An 18,609-nucleotide genomic window follows, 5' to 3' on the forward strand; every position below is an offset into this window, starting at 1 on the left:
CATCTCCAAACACAGGGGGCAGCAAACCTTTTCAGCAGGGGGGCAGTCCACTGTCCCTCAGACCTTGTGGGGGGCCGGACTATATTTTGGGGGAAAATATGAACCAATTCCTATGCCCCACAAATAATCCAGAGATGCATCTTAAATAAAAGGACACATTCTACTCATTGAAAAACACACTGATTCCCGGACCGTCTGCGGGCTGGATTTAGAAGGTGATTGGGCCGGATCCAGTCCCCAGGCCTTAGTTTGACTACCCATGTCCAAACATTTCATTCTAGCCCGTTTGCCCTTCCATTTCCTGAGAAATGACCTCTGGCTTTAAGGCAGGCACCCTAAAAAAAATTGAGGGGTTACTTTAAATAACCATGTTTCCCCTCAGTAAGTTTACTTTGCTGCTAGCATCAGTGCAGAAGGTCAGTTTGTACCTGATAGAAGAAGAAGAAGAAGAAATACCTACATTTACCTCTGTACTGATGGATGCAAATGCCTGTCTTGGTTGCTAATGTTCCAAAAAGCAACATCTTCCAATAGCTGTCTGCTTATAAAACAGTTGTCTAAATATAGGGCGACAAAAGCACGCCTTGCCAAAAGAAGCCTTACAGTTTCTTTATGCAAAGTTTTGCCATTGGTTCATCTAGCTCATTACACGGATGGACCGCAGCTCTCTAGGGTTTCAGACATTTGAATGCAAGGCATGTGCTCTTCCAAAGAGATACGGCATTTCCCTCGCCTCATTAACTTGGCAAAGGGAGAAGTAAATCAGTCAAATAAGGGCGTCTTTATTGATGCAGTCCTGGTGCATTAATGGTGGACTCATACTGGACTGTCCACACATCCATTCTGCTTTATTAGTTGTTCTGCAATGCTTCCCCAATGTGACCACTTGATTTCTGTCTGGATGGGGGTGCTCTTTCACTGCAGTGCAGTGAAAGCAGGACAAAACCCAAGCAAAACACCAGAACGTCTGTCGTATGAGAAGTCCCCAGGGTTTCAGTAGGGCATGCACTGATTGGAAATGAAGTACCGTATTTTTCGCTCTATAGGACACACTTTTTCCCCTCCAAAAATGAAGGGGAAATGTGTGTGCGTCCTATGGAGTGAATGCAGGCTTTCGCTGAAGCCTGGAGAGCGAGAGAGATCAGTGCGCTCCGACCCCTCTCGCTCCCCGGGCTTCAGGCAGCTACCTGCAAGCCTTCTGAGCGTGGCGGGAGTTCCCGCCGGGCTCCAAAGACTTGCGGATAGCAGCCTGAAGCCTGAAGCCCAGGGAGCACAGCTAACCGCAAGCTCCAGGAGCGGCGATGAGGTTGCGCACAATCTTGCCGCCATTCCTGGACCTGTTCTGGGGGCTGGGGAAGCTCAGGCTTCCCCCGCCCCAGCCCCGCAGCTAAAAACGAAGCCAAGATAGCGAGCGGGATCCATCCCGCTCACTGTCTTGGCTTCTTTGCTCTTTGGGGCTGGGGAAATAAATCCCCCCCTTTATTTCCCCCCCTAAAAACTAGGTGCGCTCTATGGAGCGAAAAATACGGTAGTATGCCCATTCCAAAATTTTTGAAGGCTCAAATAGCAGGATCATGTATAATGACTCCCACATCATCACAAACACAAATCACTATGAGTGTAGAATAGAAAGGATGTCTGGGGAGTCCCTAAATTTCAAAGTGTGTGTAACGTGTAGAGGTTGATAAATCAGGTTAAAAATATATGCATTGCCTTTCAGGCTTTCAGAAGAGGCCTTATCTTCGAGCTGTGGTGGGGAGCAGGGGCACTAACTTGAAAAAAATATTGGTACATAATTGATCACAAGACATGGTGTGCGCACAAACCTTTTGAATGTCAGTGCCCATCAACCTGCCGGGGGGGGGGGTCGCAGCCTCCTCAAATATTTTATTGGGGGGGGGGTGAAGAGACCACAGCCTCTAGGAGTTGGTTTCTATGTGGGGGGTACCTGTGGCCCTCCATATGCTGTTGGACTCCAACTCCTATCAGCCCCAACTAACACAGTCAATAGCCAAGTATTATAGGAGCTGTTGTCCAATCACAATGGGAGTGCCGCAGGTTCCCTATCTCTGTCTTTGAAGGATATGCACAGGACTGGGCTGCTTTAGGTACACCTGTCAGAAAGGGAGTGGTCTAGAAAGCCTGGACTTTGGATTCTGATATTTCAGAAGGGAGGAACAGAAACTACAAAAGCCTGCCTATTTTGACTGAGCATTTGCATGTCACACCCAAGCTCACTTCTTTTCTTTAAAGGCTTCTATAAGGTGCCCACTAAAAGTCTGTTAAAAATCCTGCAGCTGTTTCATATTAGGGGCTCGGTATCCCCACACTTCTTGCCCTTGAGGCTGATTTTTTGCTCCAGCACTCAAACTTGCAATATTCTGTAGCTCTTCTTCAATTGCAATTCCTGTGTGGAATGTCCCTGTGCCAGAAGCGTCTACAGTGGTACCTCGGGTTAAGAACTTAATTCGTTCTTGAGGTCTGTTCTTAGCCTGAAACTGTTCTTAACCTGAAGCACCCCTTTAGCTAATGGGGCCTCCCGCTGCCGCCGTGCCGCCGCTGCACGATTTCTGTTCTCATCCTGAAGCAAAGTTCTTAACCCAAGGTAATATTTCTGGGTTAGCAGAGTCTGTAACCTGAAGCATCTGTAACCTGAAGTGTATGTAACCCAAGGTACCACTGTATAAACGTTTATTGCGTAGGACATGGAGAGCCAGTGTGGTTTCCTCCAGATGCTGTCAACTGCAACACGATCAATTGTCAGGGATGATGGGAGTTAATAACCCAACACAATGGCTACCCCTGGGTCTGGCATATGGTAAGGCAAGTTCAAAGCGACAACTTCTACTGCATTTAAAACTACTGTTTTATTTTAAGGTGTTTTGTTAAACAAACAACCTTAACCTTATTTTGGAAACTCTGAGTTCTTCCACTGTGTGACAGCAGCATAACACAGAACTGATAGTATCGAGGCACAGTTCTGCAGAATCTCTCTGGGGAAATGGTTGTTGCTTAGAGTGACAGAGGTCATGCTTTTTATATAGAAGGTCCCAGATCAATACTCAGCTAAAGGATCGGGTGCAGGGTTCAGACCTGAATGGTACCTTGGAAAGCCACTGCCAGAGTAGACAGCCCAGGCATTGGCAATGGTATAAAGTACCAGTGGTACCTCGGGTTAAGTACTTCATTCGTTCCGGAGGTCCATACTTAACCTGAAACTGTTCTTAACCTGAAGCACCACTTTAGCTAATGGGGCCTCCTGCTGCCGCCGCACCGCCGGAGCCCAATTTCTGTTCTTATCCTGAAGCAAAGTTCTTAACCCGAGGTAATATTTCTGGGTTAGCGGAGTGTGTAACCTGAAGCGTATGTAACCTGAAGCGTATGTAACCCGAGGTACCACTGTAGCTACATCCTCATTTACAATAAGCCTGCAACATATGCACATTTAACTTGTGTGCATTCAGCTTTACACACTTGATAAATTAAAAAAAAAAAAAATTAAAGTGGTGAGGTTCTGTGAAAAACGATGTTGGCAATCCCACCAGCCACTGAACCCAATAGGTTTTGACTATAAACAATTTTGGCTTAAGGCACTATCCCTGGAACGTAACTCCCACATAGGTTGTGGGCTTATTGTATACAGTGGTACCTCAGGTTAAGTACTTAATTCGTTCCGGAGGTCCGTTCTTAACCTGAAACTCTTCTTAACCTGAAGTACCACTTTAGCTAATGGGGCCTCCCACTGCCGCCGCGCCGCCAGAGCACAATTTCTGTTCTCATCCTGAAGCAAAGTTCTGAACCTGAGGTAATATTTCTGAGTTAGCGGAGTCTGTAACCTGAAGCGTATGTAACCTGAAGCATATGTAACCCGAGGTACCACTGTACTAATGGCAAACTCAATTACCCAAGTGTGGATCCTCAAGTAGTCAAAACCCTGCTAGCCACACACAAGAGGGAAGTTTCAGGCAGGTTTGGGGGAACCTTCAAGGTTTCTAGGCATACTGAAAACTTTTATGGAAAAAGTACCCTAAGAGGGGGACTCCAAACCAAAGCAAGGAGGGCTGAACATGAGTGTGCCACAGAATGGTGGCTGACTGTTGACAGAGTGATAACATAAAACCAATGAGGGGCTATTTTTTGGTTGGTTGGCACTCTACCCCACTGCCAAAAGAGCTCTGAGCAAAACTTGAGTTTTGAGGCTTCCTGGGATGGATTCCAAAATGATAATCTAACAATAGTGATGAATTTGAGCAAACAGCTTCCTAATACACAGCTCTTTCTTTCAGGCCAAATCAGATGTGATGTAGAATATCTGTGAATGAGATCTCCCACATTTTTTTAAGGACTGAAAACAACTGCATGGGGCAGGATTGGGATTGGGAAATGGGGGGAAGTGTTAACTCTCCCCTCTCAATTAAAACCACCCCCCGAAGCTGCTATTTACTTGTGGGCAGAAATATAACAGGTACCCATTCTGCTGCCAGCCAGTGATCTACACTACCCTGCGAGTGTGAGTGCGCAAAAGAATAAGCAACTGCAACCCACATTAGGATACCACAAACATTTGCATCCTTGATCACACATAATGTGTGAGGATTATGCTCTAGCCACAATGCCTTTTAGACTGCTTTTCTCTCTCACCCCTGCCCCAAGCCTTAACTTCTACTGTAAAGAGGAGGTGTAGTTCACTGCCGAAGGGACGCGGGTGGTGCTGTGGGTAAAACCTCAGCGCCTAGTACTTGCTGATCGCATGGTCGGCGGTTCGAATCCCCGCGGCGGGGTGCGCTCCCGTTGTTCGGTCCCAGCGCCTGCCAACCTAGCAGTTTGAAAGCACTCCCGGGTGCAAGTAGATAAATAGGGACCGCTTACTAGCGGGAAGGTAAACGGCGTTTCCGTGTGCTGCTCTGGCTCGCCAGAGCAGCGATGTCACGCTGGCCACATGACCCGGAAGTGTCTCCGGACAGCGCTGGCCCCCGGCCTCTTAAGTGAGATGGGCGCACAACCCTAGAGTCTGTCAAGACTGGCCCGTACGGGCAGGGGTACCTTTACCTTTAGTTCACTGCCGACTTAGAATGATAAGAGTTAGGAAAGACCCTGAGGATCATCCAGTCCAACCCCCTGCAATGCAGGAATATGCAGCTGTCTAATATGGGCATCGAACCTGCAACCTTGGCATTATCAGCACCAGGCTCTAACCAGCTGAGCCATCCAACTTGTATGAGAAGTAAGGATGTCTCTGGCCTTGAACTTTTCCCTATTTTCCATTTTTGGCACATAACGCCTAGTGCCAAACGCTCTCGAGTCTACAAGCAAATGTTCCCACCCCTCCCCCATGCAATCTGATAAAATAAAAACCTAGCAACGCACCCACCCCCTCCCCTTCCTTGTCCAAAACTCAACCGCGCACCTATACACAAAGGCGACGCGTAAAAAGTGCCTGCCTGGAGCGCTTTTGCGCGCGGGCAAAAAAACCCCAGGCGCTTCCCGAGTTTTCCCAGCGCACAGGTCAGGCAGCAAAAAAGGGGGGGACTTGGCTGGAAGTATGGAATCGGGGCCCTCAGCTACATCTGCTTGTGGGAAAAGGAAGCCCAAGAGCTGGGCGCGCCAGACAGAGAAGGGAAGTGCAGAAAGAGAGAAGTAAGCGCTGCCTTCCGCTGTTTGCGTAATTGCGCGCAGCCAGCGCCCCTTCCTCACCCCGGGTCTCGCCCTCGGGGAAGCTCTCGGAGAAGAGCCGCTGACAGCGGACTGGTTTTCCTTACCGCCTTCGCAGTTGCTCGGGCCTCTTCTTGCCTGCGGCGCACTCAGAGGGCGGGCGCGGGTGAGTGGAGGCGGCAGAAAGGAAGGGAGAAGGCGCGACACCAGCCTCACTCCGCCCGTTGCTGGCGGACACAAAGGCGACACCGGCCACGCCTCTGGGAGGCTGGCGGCCCGGGCAGGAGAGACGCCCCGATCGCCAGAAAAGCCCTCGCGGAGTAACAGCCCACTTTCTCTTCTCCCTTTCTCTTGGTGCTGCTGGAGTTGTGTCGAGGCGCACTTGGGCATTTTAAAGGCGAGGTTACAAGTAGATGTGAGGGCAAGGAAGCGAGAAACAAGAGAGGAAAGATTACCGTTGATTCTTGAATTGGTCCTGGCAGTGTTTTGGAAGGAAGGCATGAGAAGGGAGGCATTCCACAATTTTTGCGACGGCAGAATCGCGCACTGCATCCAAACCATACTGCAACCTCACCAGCCCCGCCTTCCGTTTTAAAAAAATGTTTGTGTTGGGTTTGACAGGCTGCTGGACACAGCTTGTTGAAAAGCCGTTTTTCTTTTCTTTTTTTTAAAGTAATGAGCCTAGGTTTTGTGAAATGCACTGCATGGTACTATTTTGACATCCACATTCTGAAAACGTTGTGCAAGATGAGAAAGGAGCCGATGAAGGGCCTTAAAGTGTTAGCAGTCAAAAGCTATTTTGTTCCTACTGCAGCAGTTTCAGAATAAATGCACATAACAGCTCAAAGACTTCTAAAAACACAGCCTGCTCAGCAGAAAAAGGCCCACGTGAATTCTGGGCAACTGGTCACTAGAACAATTCATAGCTCTGATCTGAAGAAAAGCTTATATTAGAGTCTGCAGTTATAGCAGAAAGAGACACTGAGCAATATGCTTATGGGGGATCACCAGGATTTGCTTTTTTGCAGGGTGGAGGAATAAGTAAATACTGCAAATACATAACCAAATACGACTAGCATCAGATAACAGGTCTATCATTTCTGGTAGGTCTGGAGGCTAAGCAGTAGCCTGGCCTGATTGCCCCATCTAAAACAAATTTGAACACAGAGCAACACCGGACTACAGTTCAGGACTGTGTTCTGCACCTGTTTAGCTGGGGATAGTGGCGTAATAACACTTGAGCTAGATTGCAGCAATTACTTTACCAGGGAAGACCAAAAATGGCTATACAATGAGTCAATAAGTTTCTTCTCTGGACAATGGGTGTGTCCTTCTCAACTTCTCTTTGTTCAAGTGATTAGTTGGCCAATTGCTTTCCTGATATTAGTCGTTACCATGATTTCATTCGTTGGGAAAACACATTGACTTTCGGAAATAGGTTAGTTTGTTACAAAATGAATGGGCATTATAGTTCTTGCATATTTTGCCAATTATTTTAGGTTCTACGATGGTGAGAGTTGCTTTCTAAAAAACATTTCATTAAGAAATCTGGGAATCCAGAGATGATAGCTAATCCAGGAGGGGCAACTGTCCCCCACCCCGTGCGTATTGTACATGCTGATAATTTAGCAAGCAAGCAAGCAAACAAACAAACAAACAGCAGCCCAAATAATTTTCATCAGGAAATAACTGCCAAACCGTTTGCTTCAGTAGTCCACAAAAAGCAGCACAATGACCTAAACTGCTTGGTTTTTGAATGGTGGAGATTTAAGAACAACAGTCTCAGAGGTGGGAAATGTTATTTGAAATTGGCCTCTAGTTTATATGGCTGTAAGGTAAAGCTAAAGGGACCCCTGACCGTTAGGTCCAGTCGTGACCGACTTTGGGGTTGCGGCTCACATCTCGCTTTATTGGCCGAGGGAGCCGGCGTACAGTTTCCGGGTCATGTGGCCAGCATGACACCAGAGCAGCGCACGGAATAATAATAATAATAATAATAATAATAATAATTAATAAATTTTATTTATATCCCACCCTCCCCAGCCGAAGCTGGGCTCAGGGCGGCTAACAACAATCAAAATAATCCAGCATTCTAAAAACATTCATTATAAAATTAATTAAAATCAAATTGATGGCAACCATTAAGCAAAATTCTGTGCAGATTGCCAGAGGAGGGGGTCAGGCTGCGCCCTGACCAAAGGCCTGGTGGAACAGCTTTGTCTTGCAGGCCCTGTGGAAAGATGTCAGGTCCCGCAGGGCCCTAGTCTCTTGTGACAGAATGTTCCACCAGATTGGAGCCGCGGCCGAGAAAGCCCTGGCTCTAGTTGAGGCCAACCTAACCTCTCTGTGGCCTGGGATCTTCAGAATGTTTTTATTTGCAGACCATAAATTTCTCTGTGGGACATACCTGGAGAGGCGGTCCCGTAGGTACGAGGGTCCTAGGCCGTATAGGGCTTTAAAGGTTAAAACCAGCACCTTAAACCTGATCCTGTACTCCACTGGGAGCCAGTGCAGCTGGTATAGTACCCGATGAATATGATCTCGCAGCAAAGACCCCATAAGGAGTCTCGCCGCGGCATTCTGCACCCGCTGGAGTTTCTGGGTCAGTCTCAAGGGCAGCCCCACGTAGAGCGAGTTACAATAATCCAGTCTGGAGGTGACCGTCGTGTGGATCACAGTGGCTAGGTCAGGGTGAGAGAGATAAGGAGCCAACTGCTTAGCTTGGCGGAGATGAAAAAATGCCGCCTTTGTTATAGCTGTAATCTGTGCCTCCATAGAGAGGGAGGTATCAAAGATTACACCCAAACTCTTAACGGACGATGCTGGCACTAATTGCACCCCCACAAGAGATGGGAGTTGCCCCCTCAATCCCATATTGCCCCGTCCCAGCCAGAGGACCTCTGTCTTCAAAGGATTTAACTTCAACCGGCTCCCACGTAACCATCCAGCCACAGCTTCCAGACATCTGGTCAGTGTGTCTGGGGCCGAGTCAGGATGGCCATCCATCAACAGATAGAGTTGGGTGTCATCGGCATACTGATGGCAACCCAGCCCAAAACTCCGGACAAGCTGGGCGAAGGGGCGCATAAAGATGTTAAAAAGCATCGGGGAGGGAATCGCACCCTGAGGCACTCCACACACCAGGGAGTGGCGCGATGACAATTCCCCCCCCCAAGCGCCACCCTTTGTCCCCGACCAGAGAGAAACGAGCGCAGCCATTGAAGGACTGTGCCCTGGATCCCCACCCCGTCGCAGGGATACAAACCGCCGACCTTCTGATCAGCAAGTCCTAGGCTCTGTGGTTTAACCCACAGTGCCACCCGCGTCCCTTGTATGGCTGTAATATAGCCTGTGTTGCATTGAAACATCATATTTTATCCAATGTAATATCCTATCTTTTCGGGTGCATTTTGTATCTGGCTGGTAGCTATTGAAAATAGTGTTGCAAAAGTTGGACTCCACCCTCAACATGTGGCAAGATTCCAGGCACTCACCAAGGGTCTGTGTTGCTGTGAGAATCAAGACATGGTGGGAACTGTCGCACCTTTAGTCTACATAGAGGGTGTCCAGATCTTACAGCATGGTCCGCTCAAGTGAGGCTTGTTCCTCACAGCAGTGCAACACTGGAGTCCAAGGCATCTCTCCCAACCTGCCTTCAGCCAGCCAGCCAAAATGGTTCTGCCCCTTTCCCAGCTATTCCAAGCCTCTTGTCAAAAGCCCCAAACTCTTCCGGTGACACCTAGTTATCCTGGCAACTGTCCAAATCTGCTGCCTCTGTTCACACCTCTAGCCAGTGGGGAAGGACAGTCCTCTTGCATTGCCAGTGGCCCTCAATGGCCCCGTATTTTGCTTTAAATGGCCCTAGCCTGGCCAGGTCATTTTGCAAAAGCTAGCCCGGGAATTCCTCTGCAGCTTCTATTCTCCCTTCACATCCAAAATAATCAAAATCCTACCCTTTATTAATTCCTAGGGTTTAGCCCCCACCCCCCAATTCAAAACAATAGAATGCTTGATAGTTCAAATGTTAGCCACTGTGTCAGGTGCAGAGAATCTGTGGCCCTGCAAATGTTGATGGACTACAAATGCCATCATCCCAGATCAGCTGGGACTGATGGGAGTTGACAGCCTCAACAGAACTGGAGGAAACCAGGTTCTTCATCCCTGTGCTATATATTTGATTATGGAAATTAGTTTCCAGGAAATGCAGTATTTTACATGTACTGCTATGGGAAAGGCCATATTTTGCATCTGTTCCATAAACAAATCACAAGGTACGGCTTTTTAAAAAATCAACACACGCACATACCAATCCTCAGAGGTCTATATTATTAAAAAATGCTCTGCCACAGCAAACTCCTACAAGTCCCCAGATGCGTTTCAAACGCATGGGTTAGACTAGAAACAGGGATGATGAGAGTGGAGGCTTATATCCACCTAATATCAATCTATAAATGGCTGACATTGAATCTGCTCCCCTGAGGAATAGCCCCACTGATCCTCTGCGACCACTTCCAGTCAGGCTGGCAGACAGCAGTCCTGAACACCCTTCAGAAACTGGGTTTTGCCCCTCAAGCCCTTTTAAGTCTCGGGTTGGGCCAGGCAAAAGCTACAGTCAGGCAAAGAATCATAGACACCAACAGTATTGCTCAAGGTGCCCCGTCTATAAAATTGGAGAAATCAATATAGCCGCACCGGCAGCATCTCTCTTCTTTCTCGTATCCAAAAATGCAAGAAGGGCTTTTACACTGGCCAGAAGCTCGGCTCTGCCCTTGCTGGTCCTGGAAGGATCCTTTTAAAAAAGTCCCATATGCTCAGAGACTTTGCGCCTGTTCATTGGGGGATATAGGAAGCCCAGAGCACTTGTTCATTAGATGTCCCTTTTATGAAGAGGCACGAAGTGAGACCATTGATCCCCTGCTGGTGAGGCTCACTGACCTCCCGGAAAAGCAATATTTGACCTTTTCCTGTTAGGCAAAGATCATAAGACGACCCGGATGGTCGCCAGATTCTGTGTACAGATCTGTAGGCGCAGACCATCCCCCAACCCAAACTAGTTTGTTAAGAAAATCCCCAAACTCTCGGTTCCATGGGTGACTCTGGGTCATCTCTCTGCGGTAGCGTATCTTAAAGTTTGAGGTGTCTATACGCTTATCGCATTTATAAATTTTAAATTTATTGTTCCACGTTGTTTTAAATGTTTGTTTTCCTTCTGGAATTGTACCCCCAAGTGTGTTTTATAAGCTGGTCTCCGACCATAATAAATTATCTATCTATCTACTCTGCCACAGCTTTGGTTAAAGAGTACTGTCTCTTCTTAGGGAGTCTGGAAACTTCAATTGTCAGAGCATCCCAATATTCACTGGAAGATCAGCCAGTTGCCACTTCTGTCACGATCAGGCAGTTTGGCTGTGCTTTTCCTAAGTTGTTCTTCCAGTTCACTGGAATGAGTGCAGAACAACTTCCCAGTAAGATGCAACACAGATCACTAGCTTCTACTTTGCTGCCTCTAATAGTGGCCCCAAATCCCACCTTAGTTCACAGTAGGGCAGGTACTGATCAGCCTTAAAAGCCTAGGAGGTTTTTCACGGCCAGATCTAGAAATTACAATTCTTGTTGATAGCCATCTCTTCAGTTGTCGGGAGCTTTCAAGACAAATCTTTAACGGAAGTGATTCAGGCCTGGTGAAACTTGAGTATCATCAATTGCTGTCAAGTCACTGTGGCCCAGATACTAGTTAAACTTTTGGGACACTGGAGATATAGACAGAAAATGGATGTGTTGCTCCTTGTAGAGGCAGATCTTTAGACTGAACCCACTGTTCCCTTAAGTTGGAGTGTGGCAGCCACTATGAAACATTACATGCAAATCTATGTAGCTAAAATGTACAAATTAAACACAGACTTCCAGGTCAACATTTATTTTCCAAGTAACTCCTGCACAGAACAACATGCTCACATTTTGCTTTTATGAGATGTTGCCAGTGGAATGAAATAGCAATTAAAAGGTGGCCGGCGAGGCTTTCAGGACTGGTGCAAACACATTGCGCAACTGATTGATGTATCTAGATTTATAATTAACTTTACCCTACATGGCTGCCACTGCGGCTTACAGTGAGGCAAAGCAAAGCCAACATCTTGAGAAGTTTAAAAACAAAAATGATTTTTTAAAAAAGCAATTCAGGATCTGCTCTCGATTTCCTGTTTGCAAGAAAATAAACTCTAAGGGGCTCAACAGCCTTGACAGAAAAAGGGAATGTTTTTGATGAGCTTATCTTGGGAGGAGGTTTCCCCAAAAGTCTTATTTGTAGTCTTTTCTGCCACTGAGGTGGAAGCAGCAAATGTGGGAGGGCTCTCATTAAAGACCAAGGAGCTAAAGCTTGCTCTTACTCCAGGGTAAGAGTAATATTTCACTAACCCTTAGATATGAAAGTCCTAAGTTCACCTATTAAAATAGCATTTAAATAACTTTTGGGGACTGCTGTGAGTTTAGCTGTCCTGATTTATTTTCTCCTGCTGTTTTTAGACTATGTTGGATTGTATGCAGTATTAGTTTCTATGATTTTATGATCATTAAAAAAAAAAAGATCACTTTTAAAAATTTGACTGGAAGCAGCTGAGACAGCTTAGGTTTTTGGGTAGCATATATACGTTCTAAACCAGCCAACCAAGGAGAAAGCTTAGCAAATACTTATTTGGTGTTCTCATTTTCTACATGCAGGTAGTATTTTTTGAATTTTTCTTTTCTTTTGTTGAGGGGAGTTTTAAGCATGGAATCCTCTACGTACCTTCTGAAATGGTACATGCATAACTGCTTCAAGATGAGGTCATGAGCCCAGTTAAGTCCTGTTTCCCACAATCAGGGCATGAGGAAAAGCCAGGAAAGGGTTTACCACCAGGAATTTGCTGCCAAGGAGTGTGGTGGAGTCTCCTTCTTTGGAGGTCTTTAAGCAGAGGCTTGACAACCATATGTCAGGAGTGCTCTGATGGTGTTTCCTGCTTGGCAGGGGGTTGGACTCGATGGCCCTTGTGGTCTCTTCCAACTCTATGATTCTATGATTCTCTTTAAACTAGCTCTCAGTGACATGAGAAGAATGCTTTTCCATCAACAATTTTTAATTTATTTCCGACTTACCAAACACCTCACGCTGCACTACCAAGAGAAGGCAAAATATATCCTCGCTCCCCAACACGCATGCACATACATCCATACAAAAAAACATGTCTCAATACCACTATGGTGATTAGCTTTTAACCTGAGTTTCTTAGCCAGTACAAGGCTGGCCAGCAAACACTGATAGCGCTCAGCAACAGACATCTCAACTATAGTTGACATCTCAACTATAAGACTTTCATTTGGCTAGTAAAAAATAGTGTTGTATGATAACCAGTGGCGCTTCTGCCTGGGGGTGGGGGAAGAAAACACTTTTACCCAAAATTTTACACTTATGTACAAAATACTGGACTACATACCCATCCTTAGCATCAAATATGGTAATATTTGCCTGCAAATGTGTCCCTAAACAACTGTGTAATGCTACAGATTAAAATTCTTAAGAGTTCTTAACATACACACCATTTCAGCTCCAGGAACTCGTCCCTTTGTTCTGCTGAATTGACAATCCTCACTCTTGTCAACTCATCATCTACTTGCCGTATCATTATCCTGGTTGTCCAATTGTTCAAAACATCTCTAAATCCTCTAAATTGGAAGCTGAGTGAAAGGTCTTTCGAGCTAGAATTCTTTCCCCCTTTAATTCAATTGCTCATTGCCACAGAAAGCCGCCTTTTCAGAAACAGCTAATCTTCACAGACTGAACAGCGAGAAGCCCAGGCTTCCTGTTACGTTTCCGATAAACTTCTCAAGAAACATTTCATCGTTCGTGCAGATACTTCTCCAGATGCAAACCACAAAAAGAAGTTGAACGTAACATAGAGGAAGGAGGCTTCTCTTTTCTGTGATGGCTGCAGGAGAGCTCAGTTTAATCCGTCCTAAATTGGAGCAGTGTACAAAAGATTGCATTCCCATTAACAGCATCAGGTTTTTCTACCAGGATTCTTCTGTGCACTTGCCCATGTCCATAGGAGCGATTATGTCCAAGGGTGGAATTCTAATTCAGGAAGGTAGAGAGGCCTCCACAGTTGTATGAAGCACCCAATACATCCCATCAAATGGTGGCTTCTCACAGGCCATCGCTCTGCATTAAAAGGTAAAGGGCCCCTGGATGGCTAAGTCCAGTCAAAGGCGACTATGGGGTCGCAGCACTTATCTCACTTTCTGGCTGAGGGAGCCGGCGTTTGCCCACAGACAGCTTTCTGGGTCATGTGGCCAGCATGACTAAACCACTTCTGACGCAACGGGACACTGTGACGGAAAGCAGAGCGCAAGGAAACGCTGCTTACCTTCCCACAACAGTGGTACCTGTTTATCTACTCGCACTGGCGTGCTTTCGAACTGCTAGGTTGGCAGAAACTGGGACAGAGCAACGGGAGCTCACCCCGTCGCAGGGATTCGAACCACCAATCTTCCAGTCGGCAATCCCAAGAGGCTCAGTGGTTTAGACCACAGCGCCACCAGCGTCCCCCATGTTAGGAACTAGGTAAACACCCTTTAAAGTAACTAAACACTCTAATTGTTTTCAATAACCTCCTCTCCCCAAAAAACCTTTTCAAAATTCCTGACCTAAATCTCAAAGACAAAGTTAATATCAGGAAGCCACTAAGTACAATTTCCAAGTCAGAGGGTGAGGCTTTAGTGCCGCATGTGTCTCCTTACACTTCCTTGTGAGGAGAAGCAGCAGCAGTGTGTTCTGACCCGTTCATATTAGATACCCACAGGATCAAGGCAGATTAGAGGTGATGACACTGTAGATAGCTGAGGTCTTATATGTCTCTTCCTCGTGACCCCCTTTCCCAAGCTCCCCCTCCTTGGCCTGAAGACTTTAGCCCGGAAGAGTGCTGCTTTACTTCTCTGTGGCTTCATTCCTGTGTGCTCCCTGCACAAGTGGGCAGGTGTGTTAGTGCCAGAGGCACATCCTGATAACATCTGGTTCTAGGGATGGCAGATCCTGGCTCAGGTACTGTGGGCTCTGAACTATCAACCTCCTGTTCCTCAATCACTGAACCATCAGCATCAGAAGCCTACTCCGCTTGGTAGTACAACAACCCTGGACTCAGCTGGCTCCTCCTCTGATTTGTAGCTTGAACCCAAGACCGTGGCAGAATAAATGATGCATAGATAGGATGCAAACATGTTTAGCATTCATTCAGAAATCAGAGGACTCCACTTTTCCTGTCAGAGTTTGAGTATCTTGTTGAATATTTTTTTTAAACGGTTTTGCAAGATACCTGGAGTACTCCCCTTACTGCTAAACTGCTTGTTCATGCGAATGGTACCAGAGTACTGGCTTGGCCATATATCTTACCAGGCAAATTGTTTCTCTGTGATCTGAGATGTTCAGGAAATGATTCCTTGGTACAGAGACAACTCTAGAATCTCGAAAGCGTGAAAGTCTTCAGGGGAAGGAATCGTATATTTACTGTCTCTCAACCAAGGTGGATGCGTTAAGTGTGTGTGTAAACAGTAGAAGCAGGGCTGGAGGGACGGTGAGAGGGAGAAAGTTTGGAATGAGATAAGAGTCTGAAAGGAAGATGTAAAACTACAGTACAGTGGTACCTCAGTTTAAGAACGATTTGGTTTACAAACTCCGCAAAACCGGAAATAGTGTCTTGGTTTGAGAACTTTACCTTGGTCTAAGAACAGAATCCAAACGGTGGATGGGCACCGGTGGTAGGAGGCCTCATTAGGGAAAGCACGCTTCGGTTTAAGAACGGTTTTGGTTTAAGAACGGACTTCCGGAACGAATTAAGTTCGTAAACCAAGGTACCACTGTATCTCTCTCCCTGGAGATCGGATGTGGGAGAAGTGGCTATTACAAGAACTCCTTAAATCTCCAAGGGAAACCCAAAATGGTTGCTGTAGCCCTGTCCTCCAGTTTGTTGAAAGTTTTCTTCCTCTGAAAAAGGCTTCATTTTCTGTGTAATTTGTAGGACCATGAGGCGGACTGAGGCCGTCATCTTGAGCAGGGTGGAGTTGCCACAGGCGGCCTTCACCTCTGGAGAAGTGAGAAGCAGCTAGGGCAGCAGAATTGGGACTATGAATCTTGCGTGACCAACAGCTTTTCTCCCCGAGTAGTTGAGAGGTTCCACATCATCACACTCGTCATTACAGGCATCTCTGCCACAAATAGTGGACCTTCCAAACATACTGATACTTTATATGCAGTGCTTTCTAAAAAAATGTTTAGGGGTACTCTCATTTTGACTCAAGAAAACCACCATTTTATACTTCAAATCAGGAAAATTAAAACAGTAAATGGACAAAAGGGGGTAGCAACGGAACTGATAATTCACCGTGCTAGAGAAGAAACTAAACATCTTGTAAAAATTTGTTTCTTCTCCCTTTAGATTCACAAAATGTTTAGAGGTATGCGTCCCCCTGCATCCCCTCAGAAAAAAGCACTGTTTATATGTACAGTGGTACCTCGGGTTACATATGCTTCAGGTTACATACGCTTCAAGTTACACACTCCGCTAACCCAGCAATAGTGCTTCAGGTTAAGAACTTTGCTTCAGGATAAGAACAGAAATTGGGCTCCAGCGGCGCAGCAGTAGCAGCCCCCCACAAAGTTGATGGGGCATTCCCATTCAAATTATGTGTGCGCACTACGTCTTCTAATTGATTATGCGGGGTGGGGCTTATCTTGGCCCCCGACAATATTTTGTTCCAAGTTGGCACCAAGTTGCAAAGTTGTGAGGTGAGCCTCAGTTGGGAATTCATGTTACTGCAGTTTGAACTGCAGAATACAATTATGCTAAAAACAGATCAATACACTTTTTAAAAACAGCAGCAGCAGCAAACTTAGTTGGTCTTTAAGGTGCTACTGGACAATTTTTTTTTTAATTTTAATTTTTCCCCACTGTCAGACCAACACGGCTACCTACCTGAAGCAAATAGACCAGGGGTCAGCAACCTTTTACAGCCATGGGCCGGTCCACTGTCCCTCAGACCTTGTGGGGGGCTGGACCATATTTTGAAAAAAAAAATTGAATGAATTCCTGTGCCCCACAAATAACCCAGAGATGCATTTTAAATAAAAGCATACATTCTACTCATGTAAAAACACCAGGCAGGCCCCACAAATAACCCAGAGATGCATTTTAAATAAAAGGACAAATTCTACTCATGTAAAAACATGCTGATTCCCGGACAGTCTGCGGGCTGGATTGAGAAGGCGATTGGGCTGCATCTGGCACACAGGCCTTAGATTGCCTACCCCTGAAATAGATTGTGTGCACACAGTTACAAATACATCTAACTGTATTTCCTCTGGTCTCTTAATAAACAGAATCCTTTGCAGCAACCACACTAACACTGTGCACACAGGCTGTGTGGTGGGGCATGTGGCCCAGTTTCTCCCACTTTGCTCTTCCCATTGCAAAAGCAAGCAAATGAACCAGGAAGGAGATAGCTTAGCATTATGTCTGAACTCAGAATAATGGTTTGCTTCTCTCTAACAAGCCAGGATTTGTAAGTCACAGGGTGGATAAAAATCAATGATTTTTTTATTTTTGAAAATGGATTTTTTAAAAAATTTAAATTGGATTTTTAAAATAAAATGCTTTTGGAAGAAAAATCTTTCTAAAGATAATTTTCTACTTAAGTTACATTATAGTCGAAAGGCTATTCACCAGGGGAAAAGGATTTGTTTTAAGTTTTTAATGAGTGCTAAAGCTTAGTCTGGTTTTGTTTAATTAAAAAAAAAATGTTTATCCACATCAGTTAACAAACATGGATACATATGCTATAATGTTTTTGTTTTAGTTCAGGCTTCCTCAAACTCTGCCCTCCAGATGTTTTTGGCCTACAACTCCCATGATCCTTAGCTAGCAGGACCAGTGGTCAGGGATGATGGGAATTGTAGTCTCAAAACATCTGGAGGGCAGAGTTTGAGGAAGCCTGTTTGAGTTAAATAAATTGTTTAAATTGTTATTAAGAAAATGATTATTTTCCTCCTTCCAATTAAGTGCAGCAGAAAAGTTGCCCAAATATAAACAGTTAACTTATTGAACCTCACAATAATTTCATAATTACCTGTCTATGTATTTCTAATAGTATAACTAAATTAGTAATTTTGGATATAACTGTAAAAACTACTCTGAAAATTTATTCTTCCAAAAATGAAACCTTCATCTGGTTGTAAATAGTAAGATTATACCAGCAAGAACGAGTCTTCTGGAAAAAAAGAAGATTTTTTAAATCAAGTCTTACTGACTTGGGATTTAAATTGTGATTTAAATCGATTTGATTTAAATCAAATCAAATCTACCCTGGTTAGTCAACAACAAAATTTGCATTTAAGGCTTGCTAACGATCCTGTCTTGGAGGAAGACACAAAATAAATGTTAAGATATCCAGTTTTCTGGTCTTGCAAAGCAATGGTACACATCAGGCTATCTGTACCAACAAGCTGTTTGTGCACAGTGTGGTTTATTAAGCCAGAGGCTTATCGTTCTGTGCAAACATCATTTGTAATGGGCATCCTGCCTTTATCAGGCACACACCTACGAAAGTCAGAAAGAAGCTACCTTCCTTTTTTTAAAACACTGAACACATTTCTAATACTTATAATGAAAACTGCTATAGCACTCGATCTACTAGAGACTCCTAATTAAAAAAATAATAGTAGTAATCAGGCACATCTGTTAAATATGTTTAATTTTTTTCAAAATAACTGATGGCAAAATAAAATATTTACATCACATCATACTGTGTAAACACGCAATGTTGCTGTACAAAGAAATATACATGCAAAATAAAGCAAAAATCCAACTAAAATAAGGAATGAAATAATAATTCACAAGCAAAAAAAAAAAGTTATGGTTGGTATGAATACATATC

The 18,609-nt window shown here is 45.1% G+C and overlaps 1 protein-coding gene and 1 long non-coding RNA gene across 4 annotated transcripts in view; one reads left to right on the forward strand and one right to left on the reverse strand.

The window, feature by feature from the left end:
* OTULINL (OTU deubiquitinase with linear linkage specificity like) overlaps window positions 1–14,012 on the reverse strand; it is a 27,096-nt gene extending 13,084 nt beyond the window's left edge. Inside the window, exon 1 of one of the 3 annotated variants that reach the window (XM_083449607.1) lies at window positions 13,225–14,012. The gene's annotated coding sequence lies outside the window, so the exon portion shown is untranslated. Of the gene's footprint in view, window positions 1–5,694; window positions 5,912–13,224 lie in introns of those variants that run through there. The other 2 variants (XM_083449606.1, XM_083449608.1) reach the window with 2 other exon arrangements.
* Window positions 1–15,897, forward strand: part of LOC310681686 — a 22,602-nt gene extending 6,705 nt beyond the window's left edge. Inside the window, exon 3 of the long non-coding RNA XR_014513511.1 lies at window positions 15,699–15,897. This is a non-coding gene — a long non-coding RNA (uncharacterized lncRNA). The remainder of the gene's footprint in view (window positions 1–15,698) is intronic.
* The last annotated feature ends 2,712 nt before the right edge of the window (window positions 15,898–18,609 follow it).

This window comes from Podarcis tiliguerta (assembly GCF_965153285.1).
Source record: "Podarcis tiliguerta genome assembly, chromosome: 7".
Classification (NCBI taxonomy): Eukaryota; Metazoa; Chordata; class Lepidosauria; order Squamata; family Lacertidae; genus Podarcis; species Podarcis tiliguerta.